This window comes from Schistocerca nitens, chromosome 6 (assembly GCF_023898315.1).
Source record: "Schistocerca nitens isolate TAMUIC-IGC-003100 chromosome 6, iqSchNite1.1, whole genome shotgun sequence".
Classification (NCBI taxonomy): Eukaryota; Metazoa; Arthropoda; class Insecta; order Orthoptera; family Acrididae; genus Schistocerca; species Schistocerca nitens.
In genome coordinates, this window is record NC_064619.1 from 17,504,169 (window position 1) to 17,518,471 (window position 14,303).

The window sequence follows — 14,303 nt, forward strand, 5'->3', positions numbered from 1 at the left end:
CAAACTAATAGCAAAAGTGGATGTATTTAGAATTACTGTTACACTTGAGCACATATCCACTTGACACAGTTTGATCATTCACAACCTCATCGCAAAATACAAGTTATCTATGCAAAAAGTTACAATTCACACCAGGCGCGCGGTTGCTCGCCACTTAGAGACTAAGTCCCGCGATACCACACAATGCGAAATTTTCTAAATCATTCCTCTTCCTAGCTGCCTAAAGACTGACCACCCGCTTTCGTGTTTGCATCAGAACTGTACCCTTTGGTCCCTCCAGACAAACTATCCATTTGCCCATCTCCATCCGAACTGTCCCCTTTGGTGGCTTAACCAGAACTGTTTGCTTTCGCATCTGCACCAGCACTCCTTCCGCCTGTCCCTGGCTGCGTTTCCCACGCGCCAAATATCCTCGCTCAACTGACTAGGGCAGTTCCCTTTCCTGAAACTGTCCATCTGATTTGCTACAGCTTATTCTACATTATTTCACATTTTAACATATTTAAATAATCAAAACTAGACCACTTTCATGTTCTAAATAAAGTAACAATAATATCCATTACATAATAAATGTTAAATTCTTTTACATAAAACCAATACAATTTCAAAATAAAACTTTTATCCATTGTGGATGTGGAGCACTGCGACTGTGGTGTGAACAGGTTTTCAGAAATTACTGCAACCAGTCGCCTTTTATGTAGATGTATTTTATTTAACCATGACCGGTTTCGAGCTGCCTAGCAACTCATCATCAGATGGTATATACATTTAGTGCTTTTTTGTACCCATTGTGTGGGTGGTTGAGTATCTGTGGAAATAAATCTTTTTGCAGGTATATATATCTCTTTTAGGACGTATTTTTGAAACCATTGTGTCTTGTTTTTCACAATTTCACAAGTTAAAACTTTCACTAGATGTATATTACTTTTATGAGGCACTGTTGGAAACATATGGTTCAAATGGCTCTGAGCACTACGGGACTCAACTGCTGTGGTCATAAGTCCCCTAGAACTTAGAACTACTTAAACCTAACTAACCTAAGGACAGCACACAACACCCAGCCATCACGAGGCAGAGAAAATCCCTGACCCCGCCGGGAATCGAACCCGGCGGGGTCAGGGATTTTCTCTGCCTCGTGATGGCTGGGTGTTGTGTGCTGTCCTTAGGTTAGTTAGGTTTAAGTAGTTCTAAGTTCTAGGGGACTTATGACCACAGCAGTTGAGTCCCGTAGTGCTCAGAGCCATTTGAACCATATGTTTCCAACAGTGCCTCATAAAAGTAATATACATCTAGTGAAAGTTTTAACTTGTGAAATTGTGAAAAACAAGACACAATGGTTTCAAAAATACGTCCTAAAAGAGATATATATACCTGCAAAAAGATTTATTTCCACAGATACTCAACCACCCACACAATGGGTACAAAAAAGCACTAAATGTATATACCATCTGATGATGAGTTGCTAGGCAGCTCGAAACCGGTCATGGTTAAATAAAATACATCTACATAAAAGGCGACTGGTTGCAGTAATTTCTGAAAACCTGCAATACAATTTCCTTCTCGTCGGTAGCTTTGCACCAATGTGCTTTCTGATAAATAAATAAAGAACAAAAGAAACTATTATGCACTAAACTTTACAACAAATATTCTACTACCTAATGATTCAATAAGGTGTCATGCTGTCATTGTTACATGTGTTTTGTGTGGACGAAATGATGATCTGATGCTTAACTAAAAATACTGATAATTTAAATTTACTATATCTTTTAAACAAATAATGTTACAGAGTTGATATTTACAACATTTGTCATTTTAATGATGTGCTTCTATACGAAATATCGGTCACTGAGATCAACCAAACAGTTTAGATTTTAGCATTCAGGTCTTTGTTACACAACTTGTTAATTTCACTTTAACAGTAAATCCTAAACTATTATAGATATGATTAATATTCAACTTTTATTAGGATCACCATGAAACTTTATGGAGGATGGCAGATTAAAATTACTGTGGCTCGATTCCCTGCATTACTACAGAATTAAATAGTTTTCATAAATGTTTCCCTTTATGGCCGATCTTAGGTCCACCATATTTAACACTGCTATGTCTCCTTGGCCACAAAAGCCTTCTACTGAGTTCCCTATGACGTAGGTTCTCATCTGTCTCACTCGCACACCATAGTGCTTAGGCCTCAATAGACAATACACACCTGTGAGTTTCCCCATCTCGTGGTGAATCTGCACTCTTTGTGGCTTGCGGTCCTGAACAACAGGGTTCGTTTCACAATTCTTGTAGGCTGACTCTTTCGACCATATATTTAAATGAGAGTGCAATGCTCATTATCTCACAACACTTGGAGTTGTTTTCTCTTGAACTGTTTCCTGAGAGCTGGATTTGTATGAGGTTCTGATGTTTGAGACCATAGATTCTGAAATAACTGCAGTCATTTGTTTGAGACCATAGATTCTGAAAGTACTGCCATCATTCAAGTAAAGTGATGAGATTCACTTTCATGTGCTTTTTTATGTTTACTACAACTTATACTGAAATATTGTAAAAGTCATTCTGAGAAAGGCACATAGTTTGTCCGCTCAGTCTGAAGTTGATGCTTCCAACAATAAAATAAATAAAATATGAGTACGATAAAAAGACAAACAGGAAAATTTCAGAGGATACCAAAAGTCAGTTAAGTTGAACATAATGGGATTATTTTTAATAAAAGCTAAGAAGACGCAAAAATTTTCAATGATTGTTTCCTGTCAGCTGCATCCTAAAATGTAAGTGCTTTGTTGATGAAAATGGGTCTCTCAAATTTTATTCAAACGTCTTGGTCACTGTAAATGAAACTGAGAAGGTAATTAACAGAAACAAAAAATATAAACCTCCACTAGTATTGATAAAATATCAATCAAAATACTTAAATGCTGCTGTTATCCTATAAATGGGATACTTTGCCATATCTTTAATGAATCACTGCAACAAGAAACTGTCCCAGATAGACTTAAGTATGCCATCATTAAACCTCTTTATATGCGAGGACATCAGAACGTAAGTTGCTGACTATTTAGGCTGGCCAAGAAACTTATTGGATGCTGTGTTATACTTTAACATGACACATATATATGACACTATTTTCTAACAAAATCACCAAGTCTCTGTAATGATGACAGAAATTTTTGGTCACCGAACGATTGGAGAACTGCTGTGTGGATATCCTCACCACTGGTAAATCTCTTTCTCCTGCATATATTATTTTAGCTCACTGTAAAGACAAAAACTGCATAATGCAAGATATGAACTCTGTGGTGGATGCTTCCAAACCTCCCTCTGAAAACTTTGAAGCAAAGTCTGTGCTGTGCATGCCCTGTGGGGTGTTGCATTCTCATGCAGAATAACAAACATTTTGCTTAATTTTCCATCCCTTTTGTTCCTTATGGCCTTGCTCAGAAACATCAGTGTTGCACAGTACAAAACAGCAACAATGGTCATGCCCTTTGCTATAAACTCTGTGTACACAACTCCTTCACAGTTGAAGAAAACATTTCCCCTTACCTTCTCTGCTTATGATGCAACTTTGCATTTCTTCTCAGAGGCAAGGAGGTGTGTCTTAAATCCAAAGAGACCCTCTTTGGTGCTGGTGAGAAATGATGGACTGATGTTTCACTGTCCATAAATTATGCAGCTCAGGAAATCATTTCCACCCACAGAGTAATGCACAAGAAAGTCCATAGATGCCACAAATCTTGTGACTTTGTGTGCAGATGATGGTGGTCATGGATTTTAGCACAAGTACAATTTCCAATACTCCAGATGATCTCAGATGTTGGAATGAGCAGTGCCTATTGCCTTGAGCAATGAGCAATTTACACAATATGACATTCTGCAAATGCTGTGGATCAGTTCCTCGATTGCCTCGACATTTTTGTCTGTCCTCAATGTGAATAGCCTTCCTCCCCAATCAGGATCACCCATGTCTGTATGGCCTTGGACAAATTGTTGGTGTCATTTTACTGTGGCTGGACACAACACTATGTTGGGTCCATATACCACCACAATTTCATGGTGAATCTGGTGCAATTTAAATTTTTAGCCCACAAGAACCATACTTTGGAGATGGCACATCATTTCATGCACTTGTTATCCATATCATAGCAGAACTATGTGTGCACGAAACCTAGAACATATACTCTCTTCTAACAATGTGCCAATCTTGTTGTACTATAGTCTTAGCATTGGAAGAAACATTTAACTTGCTTTCTTAAGCTCCAATGTAAAACAGGTAATATTGTGGAAGTAATTATTCAGCTTCCCTTCTTAGATGCTTCAAAAACTTCTGGGAAGGTTGTTTGTAGAGGGTTAGTTAGCCACCTCAAACAACTGAAACTTACTCGACAATAAAGAATTTGGTTTCCAGCACAGTATATCAAGTGAACAGGTTTTATTATCTTTTATTGACCGAATATTAGAATCTGCTAATAGAAAAAGTTCACAATCCCACCAAAAGCACAGTCATTAGAGTCAGAGCACAAGCCAGATTATGAAAGGAGTGTTCAATGCTCTTCCTCCTCAAATCTTCTATAAATGAAATGACAAAATTTAAACATTTTTTCAAGCAGTTTCTAATGGAAAAACCATATATATTTCAGATTAATATCTAAACCAATAGGACAAATGTTTATCAACTGTTGTTAAATCTGCAGCTCTCTGCCATCTGCAGTGAGACCACGCCCAAGAATTTTGTTTCCTGATTTGAGAGACAGAGGGTGGCAAACAAAAAAGGTGGAAGATGAGAATGGGGAGGAGGTGAGGTGGGGTGGGAATTGTTGTTGGGTGGAAGGTATGGGGACAGTATGTTACCGTAGGTTGAGGCCAGGGTAAGTACAAGAGCGGATATGTGTTTTAAGGATAACTTCCACCTGCACAGTTCAGAAAAGCTGGTGGTGGAGGGGAGAATCCAGCTGGCTTGGGTAGTGAAGCAGCCACTGAAATCTGGCATGCTATGTTCAGCTGCATGTTGTGCCACAGGGTGGTCTACTTTGCTCTTGGCACAGTTTGGTGGTGGCCATTCATCCTGGCGAGCAGCTAGTTGGTAGTCATACCAATATAAAAAGCTGTGCTATGATTGCAGCAGAGCTGGCAAATGACATGGCTGCTTGCACGGGTGGACTGGCCCCTGATGGGGTAGGATAAATCTGTAACAGGACTCGAACAGGAAGAGCTGGGTGGGTGGATTGGGCAGGTCTTGCACCTGGGTCTCCCACAGGGGTAAGCCCTTGTGGCCAGGGGTTTGGAATTGGGAGTGTCATAGGGATGGACTAGGATGTTGAGGAGGTTAGATAGGTGACAAACATCACTTTAGTAGAGGTGGGAGAACATCAGGTACAACGTCACTCATTTCAGGGCATGATGATGGGTAATCAAAGCTCTGGCAAAGGTTGTGGTTCAGTTGTTCCAGTTCGGGGTGGTATTTGGTGATGAAGGGGCACACCTTTGTGGCTGATTTTTGGTAGTAGTGGGAGGTTTGGGGATGAGAGGGGAAACTGCATGGCAAACCTGTTTGTGGACTAGGTCTTGAGGAAAGTGCCTGTCTCTGAAGACCTTCGTGAAACCTTCACCATATTGGGCAAGGGAGTACTTGTCTCTGCAGATATGCCATCCCTGGGAGGCCAGGGTGTATAGGAGGGACTTTTTGGTGTGAAAGGGATGACGATTAAATGCAGGCACTGTTAGTGTTTGATGGGTTTAATGTGGACAGAGGTACAAATGGAGGCATTATGGAAGGTGGCACACTGGGTTGAAAAGGACCAGTTGAAGCAGATGGGTCAGAAAGTGCTTAGGTTGTGAAGGAATGAAGGTAGGGTGCCTTGGCCCTGAGTCCAGATCAGAAGATATCATCAATGAACCCGAACCAGACTAGGGGTTTAGCATTTTGGAAGGCTAGGAAGGTCTCCTCTAGATGGCCCATAAGCTGGTTGGCATAGGAGGATGCCATGCAGGTGCCCATGGCTATGCCACAGATTTGTCTGTATGCCCTCCATTCAAAGGAGAAGTAGTTCTAAGTTAAGATGAAGTTAGTAACTCGTGTGAGGAATGAGGTACTGGGTTTGGAGACTGAAGGACGTTGGGAGAGGTAGTGTTCAATAGTCATAAGCCCATGGGCATCAGGGATGTTGGTGTATAGGGAGGTGGTATCAGCAGTGATGATTAGGGATCCAGAAGGTCATGGTATGGGGACGATGGAGCATTGATGCTGGAAGTGGCTGGTATCTTTGACATGGGAGGCTAGATTATGGGCAATTAGTTGGAGTTGTTAGTCAATGAGGGATGAAATTCTTTCTGTGAGGGCACAATAACCAGTCACAATGGGGCATCCAAGGTTGTTGGGTTTATGGATTTTGGGGGAGCATTTAGAAGAGGTGTGTTTGAGGTGACACAGGGATAAGAAGGGAAATGGATGCAGGGGAGGGGTTCTGGGAAGAGCCTAAGGCTTTAAGCAGGAATTGGATATTGCTGGACTACTGGGATGGGATCACACTGGCAGAGATTATAACTGGAGGAGACAGATTATTGGCAGTGGCCCTCAGCCAGGTAGTCATGTGATTCATTATGACATTGGTGGAACCTTTGTCTGCAGGCTGGAGGACTAGGCCAGCATTTGATTCAAGGTTGTGTATGGTTGTCCTTTCTTATGCTGAAAGGTTAGTGTGCTGAGGAAGGGACTTGGGGAAGAATGGTGAAGCTAAGTTGGAGGTAAGGAATTCCCGGAAGTTAACCAGAAGGTGGTTAGGAGTGGATCACACTTGGATGCTGGTATGAACTAGGAAAGGCAGGGTTTAATTTTGGAATTAGATTGGTTTTGGTTGGAGGAACTGGCCGCAAAGAAGTGTTTCCATTGCAGGGATCGAGAGAAGGAGAGTAGAAGTTTGACAGATCCAACATGGTTAAATTTGGATGTAGGGCCATAGGTGAGGCCTTTGGATAGGACTGAAACTTCTGTGGTGCTGAGGGTTTGGTGGCTAGGTTAACACCAGTGTTACGAGAGTGTTCCAGCTCTTGAGTTGGTGGAGTGCTGGTAAGGGGTTTAAGGAGATGTGGCAAGTTGAAAAGGTCAGTTAGAGTTTAGGTGCAATGAGGATTGGACAAGCAAAGTATACAAACAAATCCGTGGCACAGCCATAGGCACCCACATGGCACCCTCCTATGACAACATGTTTATGGGCAATCTAAAGGAGACCTTCCTAGCCTTCCAAAATGCAAAACCCCTACTCTGGTTCAGGTTCATTGATGAAATCTTAATGTTCTTGACTCAGGGCCATGACAACCTGTCTTCATTCCTTCACAACATCAATACCTTCTCTCCCATCCACTTCACCTGGTCCTTCTCAACCCAACAGGTCACTTTCCTAAACGTTGACCACCACCTCTCTGATGGCTCCATCTACATCTCCATCCTCACTACACACACCAGCCACCAACAGTACCTGTATTCCACAGCTGTCACCCCTTTCACACCAGAAAGAACACGAACTTGGTTGCCCAGTATGCTGAGGGTCTCACAAAGGCTTTCACAGACAGGCACTAACTCACACCTAGTCTACAAACTGATCTCCCACATGCCATTTCTCCTCATGTCCTTGATCCTCCCACGGCCCCAAAGAACTAGCCACAAAGGAGTGTACCCTTCATCATCCAATACCACCTTGCACTGGAAAAACTAAACCACATTCTTTTACAGGAATTTGATAACCTATCATCATCCTTTGAAATGAGATCTTTACTACCACTCATAAAGTCATGTTCCATCGCCCATCCAACCTCCTCAACATTCTAGTCCATCCCTTTGACACTCCCAAACCCAACCCCTTGCCATAAGAATCACATCCCTCTGGAAGACCCAGGTGCAAGACCTGCCCATTCCATCCATCCAGCACTTCCTGTTCCAGTCTTGTCACAGATTTATCCTACCCCTTCAGGGCCGGTCCACCTGTGAAAACAGTCATGGCATTTACCAGCTCTGCTGCAATCACCGCACAACTTTTTATATTGATTTGACCACCAACTAGCTGTCCACCAGGTTGAACAGCCACTGCCAAACTGTAGCCAAGAGCAAAGTAGACCACCCGGTGGCACAACATGCAGCTGAACATAACATGCTTGATTTCAATGGCCGCTTCACTACCCAAGCCATCTGGATCCTCCCGTCCACCATCAGCTATTCTGAACTGTGCAGTTGGGAGTTATCCTTACAACACATTGTCTGCTCCTGTAATTACCCCTGCTTCAACCTAAGGTAACATACTGCCCCCACACCCTCCACCCAACAATTTCCACCTGGTCTGTCTTATTACCTGCCCCCCATTCTTGACTTCCACCCTCACTGTTTGTCGCCCCCTACCAATGCACCCGCCCATGTTTTCCCACTTTTTCACTATTTTCCCCACCTCCCTGACCCACAATCTTCTGACTCTATGCCGGTTGTCATTCTAGTCCCTGCACGCTAACCAGAGAGAGTTCCTCTCTTCCCCCACCCGTATACAGCTATACTCTTTGCCTTCCCCGCACCCTCCAGTTGCTGCTTCCATCCCACGTGACAGATGGATTCTTGTCCAAGCTGCTGGACTTGGCAATCATATGTTCATGAAGGGTGCTTGCTTGTGTGAATTAATGTTGTCTGTTTCTCTTTTTCTGACGAAAGCTGTGGCCGAAAGCTTTGTGTAAGTGTCTTAACTGTACCTATCTGCAACTTAATGTGTCATCTTTATGGTAAACAGCAATCTATCTTTCCTTACAGCGTTAACTAAATATACAAGATTTGAAATAAATACAACTGTTCTTGTTTTGAAGTTGGCTTGTTTGTAGGGCTGAAGGGACCAGACTTCAAAGGTCATCGGTCCCTTTTTCCACAACCATGAAACATCCACAACAAATAAAAACAAGCAACGGAGAGGACAAGGGACGACACAGAACAAGAAAGACACAGACAAAGACCAGAAAAGGGGAATTAAAAAGCACACAGAGTTTTACAGTGGTTAGCCGATCATGGAAACAAGAAAAGGAAAAGCCACCCACCAAGAGACACACAAAGAACCCCAATCAAAAACTGTAGGCCAAAGGCCAGACTCAACACACAAAAGAGACAAACCCTCAGATTGAGTGATAAAAGCCCCCTGCTCGAATAAAACTCAAAACTAAGTCTGCCATTGCAGCATGATCCATGAAAAGTGCACGGAGCGTATCAGGCAATGCAAACGTCTGCCTGAGTGCAGCTAAGAGCAGACAGTCCAACAAGATGTGGACCACTGTCAACGCTGATCCTCAGTGACATAGAAGTGGGTTCTAGCGGCGCAATAAATGACCGTGCGTCAACCAGGTGTGGCCAATGCGTAGCCAACAGAGAACAACTGAGTTCTTGCGAAAGCCTCGCATGGAGGAGCGCCACACACCTGTAGTCTCCTTGATGACCCGAAGTTTATTGGTTAAGGCAGGTACAAAGGACTTTCTGCCGCAAGACTGACTGGAGATCACGTTCCGAAAGGCCAATCTCCAGGGCCAGTTCATTGATAGGCTGTTTGGACAGCCTGTCAAAATGCTCATTACCCGGAATTCCGACATGACTCGGGGTCCACATAAAAACCACGGAGCGGCTGCAACAGGCAAGAGTGTGGATGGACTCCTGGGTAGCCATCACCAAACAAGAGTGAGGAAAACACGGGTTGATAGCTCATGAACCACTCAGGGAGTCACTACAGATGATGAAGGACTCACCTGAGCAGGAGCAGATATACTCTAGGGCACAAGAGATGTCTAACAGCTCTGCGGTGAAAACACTGCAGCCATCCAGCAATGAACATTGTTCAGATCGATCCCCACCAGTAAAAGCATAACGAACTCGACCAGCAACCATTGAACCGTCGGTATAGACTATGTCAGAGCTGTGAAATGCGGCACGGATGGAAAGAAAGTGTCAGCGGAGGGCCTCAGGAGGGACTGAGTCTTTCGGGCCTTGTGCCAAATCCAGCTGAAGGCATGGGCAGGGCATACACCATGGGGGTACACATATATGAGCCCGGAAAAGAGGCGGGAGAGGGAGAAACTCAAGCCCAGAGATAAGAGACCGGATGGGAACCGCAGTCGTACACCCTGACCAGGCTGCTGTTCTGGAAGATGGACAACCGAGTTGGGGAACAGGAGACGGTAATTTGGATGCCCTGGCAAGCTACAAACATTTGCAGCATAAGCGGCCAGCAGTCGGCACCAGATCCACAATGGACGGACATCAGCCTCCACAAGTAGGCTGTTTACAGGGCTCGTGCAGAAAGCTCCAGTTGCAAGTTGGATCCCGTAGTTATGTATGGGGTCAAGCAACCGCAACGCGGAAAGTGATGCCGAACCGTAAGCCAGGCTCCCATAGTCGAGACAGGACTGAATCAATGCCTGATACAGTCATAGAAGGGTAGACCATTTGGCACCCCAGCTGGTGTGACTCAAGCAACGAAGAGCGTTAAGATGCCGCTAGAATGTTTGTTTAAGTTGCTGAATATGAAGGAGCTAAGTCAACCAGGTATCAAACAGGAATCCCAAAAACTGGTGCGTTTCAACCACTGTACGAGGTTTGCCATCAAGATAAAGCCATGGCTGAGGGTAAACAGTGTGACGTCGGCAGAAATGCGTGATGCAAGTTTTGGCAGCCGAAAACTGGAAGCCGTGCATTACAGCCCAGACTGTGCCTTGTGGATAGTGCCCTGCAGCTGCCATTCAGCAACTGCAATTCCAGTGGAGCTGTAGTACAGGCAAAAGTCATCAGCATGCAAAGAAGCTGATATGAATGTTCCTACAGCTGCAGCTAGCCCATTGACAGCAATTAAAAAGAAGCAGACACTCAAGACAGGGCCTTGCACGACCCATTCTCATGGACTCAGGAGGAACCAACTTGCATGCCGAAGGAACTAAGCGACAGAAAATTTTGAATAAAAATCAGAAGCGGCCCCCTAAGACCCCATCCATGAATCATGGTGAGGATGTGGTGTCGCCATGTTGTATCATATGCCTTCCGCATGTCAAAAAAGATGGCAACCAGATGCTGACGGCGGGCAAATGCCATACGGATGGCATACTCCAGGCTGACCAGATTATCGGTGGCAGAGGGGCCCTTACAGAACCCACCCTGAGATGGAGCCACAAGGCTCTGACACTCAAGTAGCCAACTCAACCTCTGGCTCACCATGCATCTGAGCAACTTGCACAGAACGTTTGTGAGGCTAATCGGGCAGTAGCTGTCCACCTCCAGTGGGATCTTGCCTGGTTTCAACACCGGCATGGCAATGCTTTCCCACCATTCTGATGGGAACTCACCCTCAATCCAGATACAGTTGAAAAGGTCTAGGAGGTGTCACTGGCAGTCCACCAAGAGGTGTTTGAGCATCTGATAGTGGATTCGATCTGGCCCGGGAGCTGTATCAGGCCAAGCGGCTAGGGCACTTTGGAATTCCCACTCACTGAATGGAGCATTGTACAATTTGGGGTGGTGTGATGTCTCCTGGTAAGACATTCACAAAATCATTATAATATTAAAAAAATAATAAAAATAAACATTTATATGTATTATTATTATTATTATTATTATTATTTCATTACTGTATGAATAGTTGTAGATTATGTATAAAAGGAAATAATTTTTCATTTTTTATGTTTGTGCAATATTTATGTATCTATATTTCACAAATAACGTCTGTGGTCGGCGAATGTATGTATCAAAACAGATAATGAAAAATAATTACAATTGTATGCTTAGGTTGTCCTTTGATCGAGAAAGACGCCATTGGAGGTTGATATTTGTAAAAGGTGTGTACTTTCAATTTATGTTGATTTTTTGAATATAGAAATTGTTAAAATTATTACCTGTAATAATTTATTGCTAGCTTGCCCAAGATTTCATTCCACATTCTTAGCCGTTTTCAGCATATTAGGAATTGTTCATGAAGCAGAGCCGTGCGGCGATCGTGGGAACCGCTGCCACGGCAAATTCAAATTAAATTGAATGAAAGCAGTTTTCCCACAATATAGCGGGCAGGTAACGGTACATTAAAATTATCTCTTTCAGCTTCCTGGAGACTTCAGAAGGAAATTGTGGATTTTATTATGTCATTTTCAGGTGGACATGGGCAGCTGCTATTTTGTTATCAGTTATGTAAATAATTCATGAGTGATAAAATTTTACTTGTGTGTGATCAAAGACTGCTGTGCAAAACCTGCTCTGGCTGATAACATAAAAATCAAATTTCATATTTTTTTTTAGTTTCATGCTCTCATGTTAGTCGTGGCAGTTAATAGTCTTCATATATTTTAAAAAATCCACTGCAGCTTTTATGTTTAGTGAACATAAAATACTGTAACTTCCGTACAGGTAATAGGAGTAATTTTCGGTGCGTTCAAGAGCAATGCTGTGGCAATAACAGAAAGATCAGAAAGTGGTCACTACCGCACAAGTTGTCATGCACACTCCATTGGACAGGTGGTAGAAGACCAGGGCGGCAGACCAAAAGTCGATGGCTGAGTACGTGCCATGCGCACACTGAAAGGTGTGGAGGCACCATTATTTAAGAGAGAAAGGTCAAGCTGTGCCAACACTTGCTCAACGACAGTGCCTCGGCCTGTTGCCACCAATCCACCCCACAAAGGGTTATGGGCATAAAAGCCACCCAGTAACAGAAAAGGTGGTGGCAGTTGGGCTATCAGTGCAGCCAATACATGCTGTGGGACATCACCATCCGGTGGAAGATAGTGACTCCAGACAGTAACAGCCTGAGGCGTCCACCCCCTAACAGCGACAGCCTCTAAAGCTGTGTGAAGAGGTACACACTCGCTGTAAAGAGAGTTAAGGACGTAGATGCAGACTGAACCAGGCACACTCGCATAAGCTGCCCGATTCTTATAATAACCCTGATAGCCACGGAGGGCAGGGGTTCACGTCACAGGAAACCTAGTTTCCTGGAGAGCAATGCAGAAGAAAGGGTGAAGGCTGATAAGTTGTCGAAGTTCAGCAAGGTGGTGGAAAAAACCACTGCAATTCCACTGGAGAATGACATTGTCCACAGCTGAAAAAGGTGTGAAGGGACGGAGGAGGCAGATTACACCACTGGGTCATCTACTGCTACCCAAGGAAAGTCAGAATCGAGAACCATTGCGTCTGAGGTAGGGGAGAGATTGAGGTGGTCGGGGGACACCAAAATCTGCAAATCATCCTCAGACAGAGCTGGTAGTAACAGGTGGCACAGAGGCAGCCTGAACCTCTTCCTTCTTACCCAGCTTTTCCTCCTTCTTCCTCTTCTTCTCCTCCTCCCGCTTCTCCTTAGGAGCAACCTGGGAGTGAGTCGCAGAAGAATGATCAGGGACAGACGAAGAGCGGGAAGCTCTTCGATCTGCCGCTTGTCCCTCCTTGAGCCACTGACTGATGTCAGCTGTTGTGCAGGAGGATGCATCAGAAGGTAGACTTCCAAGGGACCCAAGGGAAGCTGGAGGAGGTCGGTGTACCTCCAGAGGAGGGGGGGGGGGGGGGTCTGACATCCCTGTCAATTTGGGGGGTTGGTCTCCCAAAGGAAGTACCTTGGGAGCACCAGATGAAGCAGTGTCCCCCCATCACAGACACGGGGGAAGAGGCGGGGTGGCCCTGAGGGCCCACTGGAGGTTTAACAAACGCAGGGACAGCTGTCGCCAACAGGGGCAACAAAGTCGCAGTTGTAGCATATGATGTAGCCATCGGAACAGGACCAAGTCTTTTGTATTTCCTCTTTGCATCTTGATAGGTGAGCCTGTCCACGGTTTTTATTTACATTATTCACCGCTCCTTATGGAGAACAGGGCAGTCAGGCGAGCAGGGGGAGTGGTGCTGCCCACAATTGACACAAGTGGGAGGAGGCACACATGGAGCGCCCAGGTGCAGATGATGACCACAATCCCTGCAGGTGATGCTGGAGTTACAGTGAGATGACATGTGGCCAAACCTTGACATTGAAGAAAAGACACTTCTAAATGTTTAATGCCAAAGCTGCTATTTATTTACTGGCTGACTAGTTTTGAGCTTTGCCCATTTTCACAAGCCACATATTTGTATTTAGGAGATGTTTGTTGTAGGCAGTTCTATTTACATAATCACACGTAAATGTATGTCATATCTTCATTATCCAGTATGATGTTATCCATGTGACAATGATATTTTGTTTTATATACAATGGAGAATTTTTTTCTCAATGAGTACACTGTGTGTCATGCTAGCTTATTTACTGTACATGTTATCATAATTTTGA

At 44.0% G+C, this 14,303-nt stretch overlaps 1 protein-coding gene across 5 annotated transcripts in view; it reads right to left on the reverse strand.

Annotated features, from left to right (window-relative positions):
* Positions 1 to 14,303, reverse strand: part of LOC126262549 (dTTP/UTP pyrophosphatase) — a 113,129-nt gene that overhangs the window by 59,221 nt on the left and 39,605 nt on the right. Inside the window, exon 1 of one of the 5 annotated variants that reach the window (XM_049959237.1) lies at positions 2,210 to 2,376. The exons of the other annotated variants lie outside the window; for them this stretch is intronic. The gene's annotated coding sequence lies outside the window, so the exon portion shown is untranslated. Of the gene's footprint in view, positions 1 to 2,209; positions 2,377 to 14,303 lie in introns of those variants that run through there. 5 annotated transcript variants of the gene reach the window in all.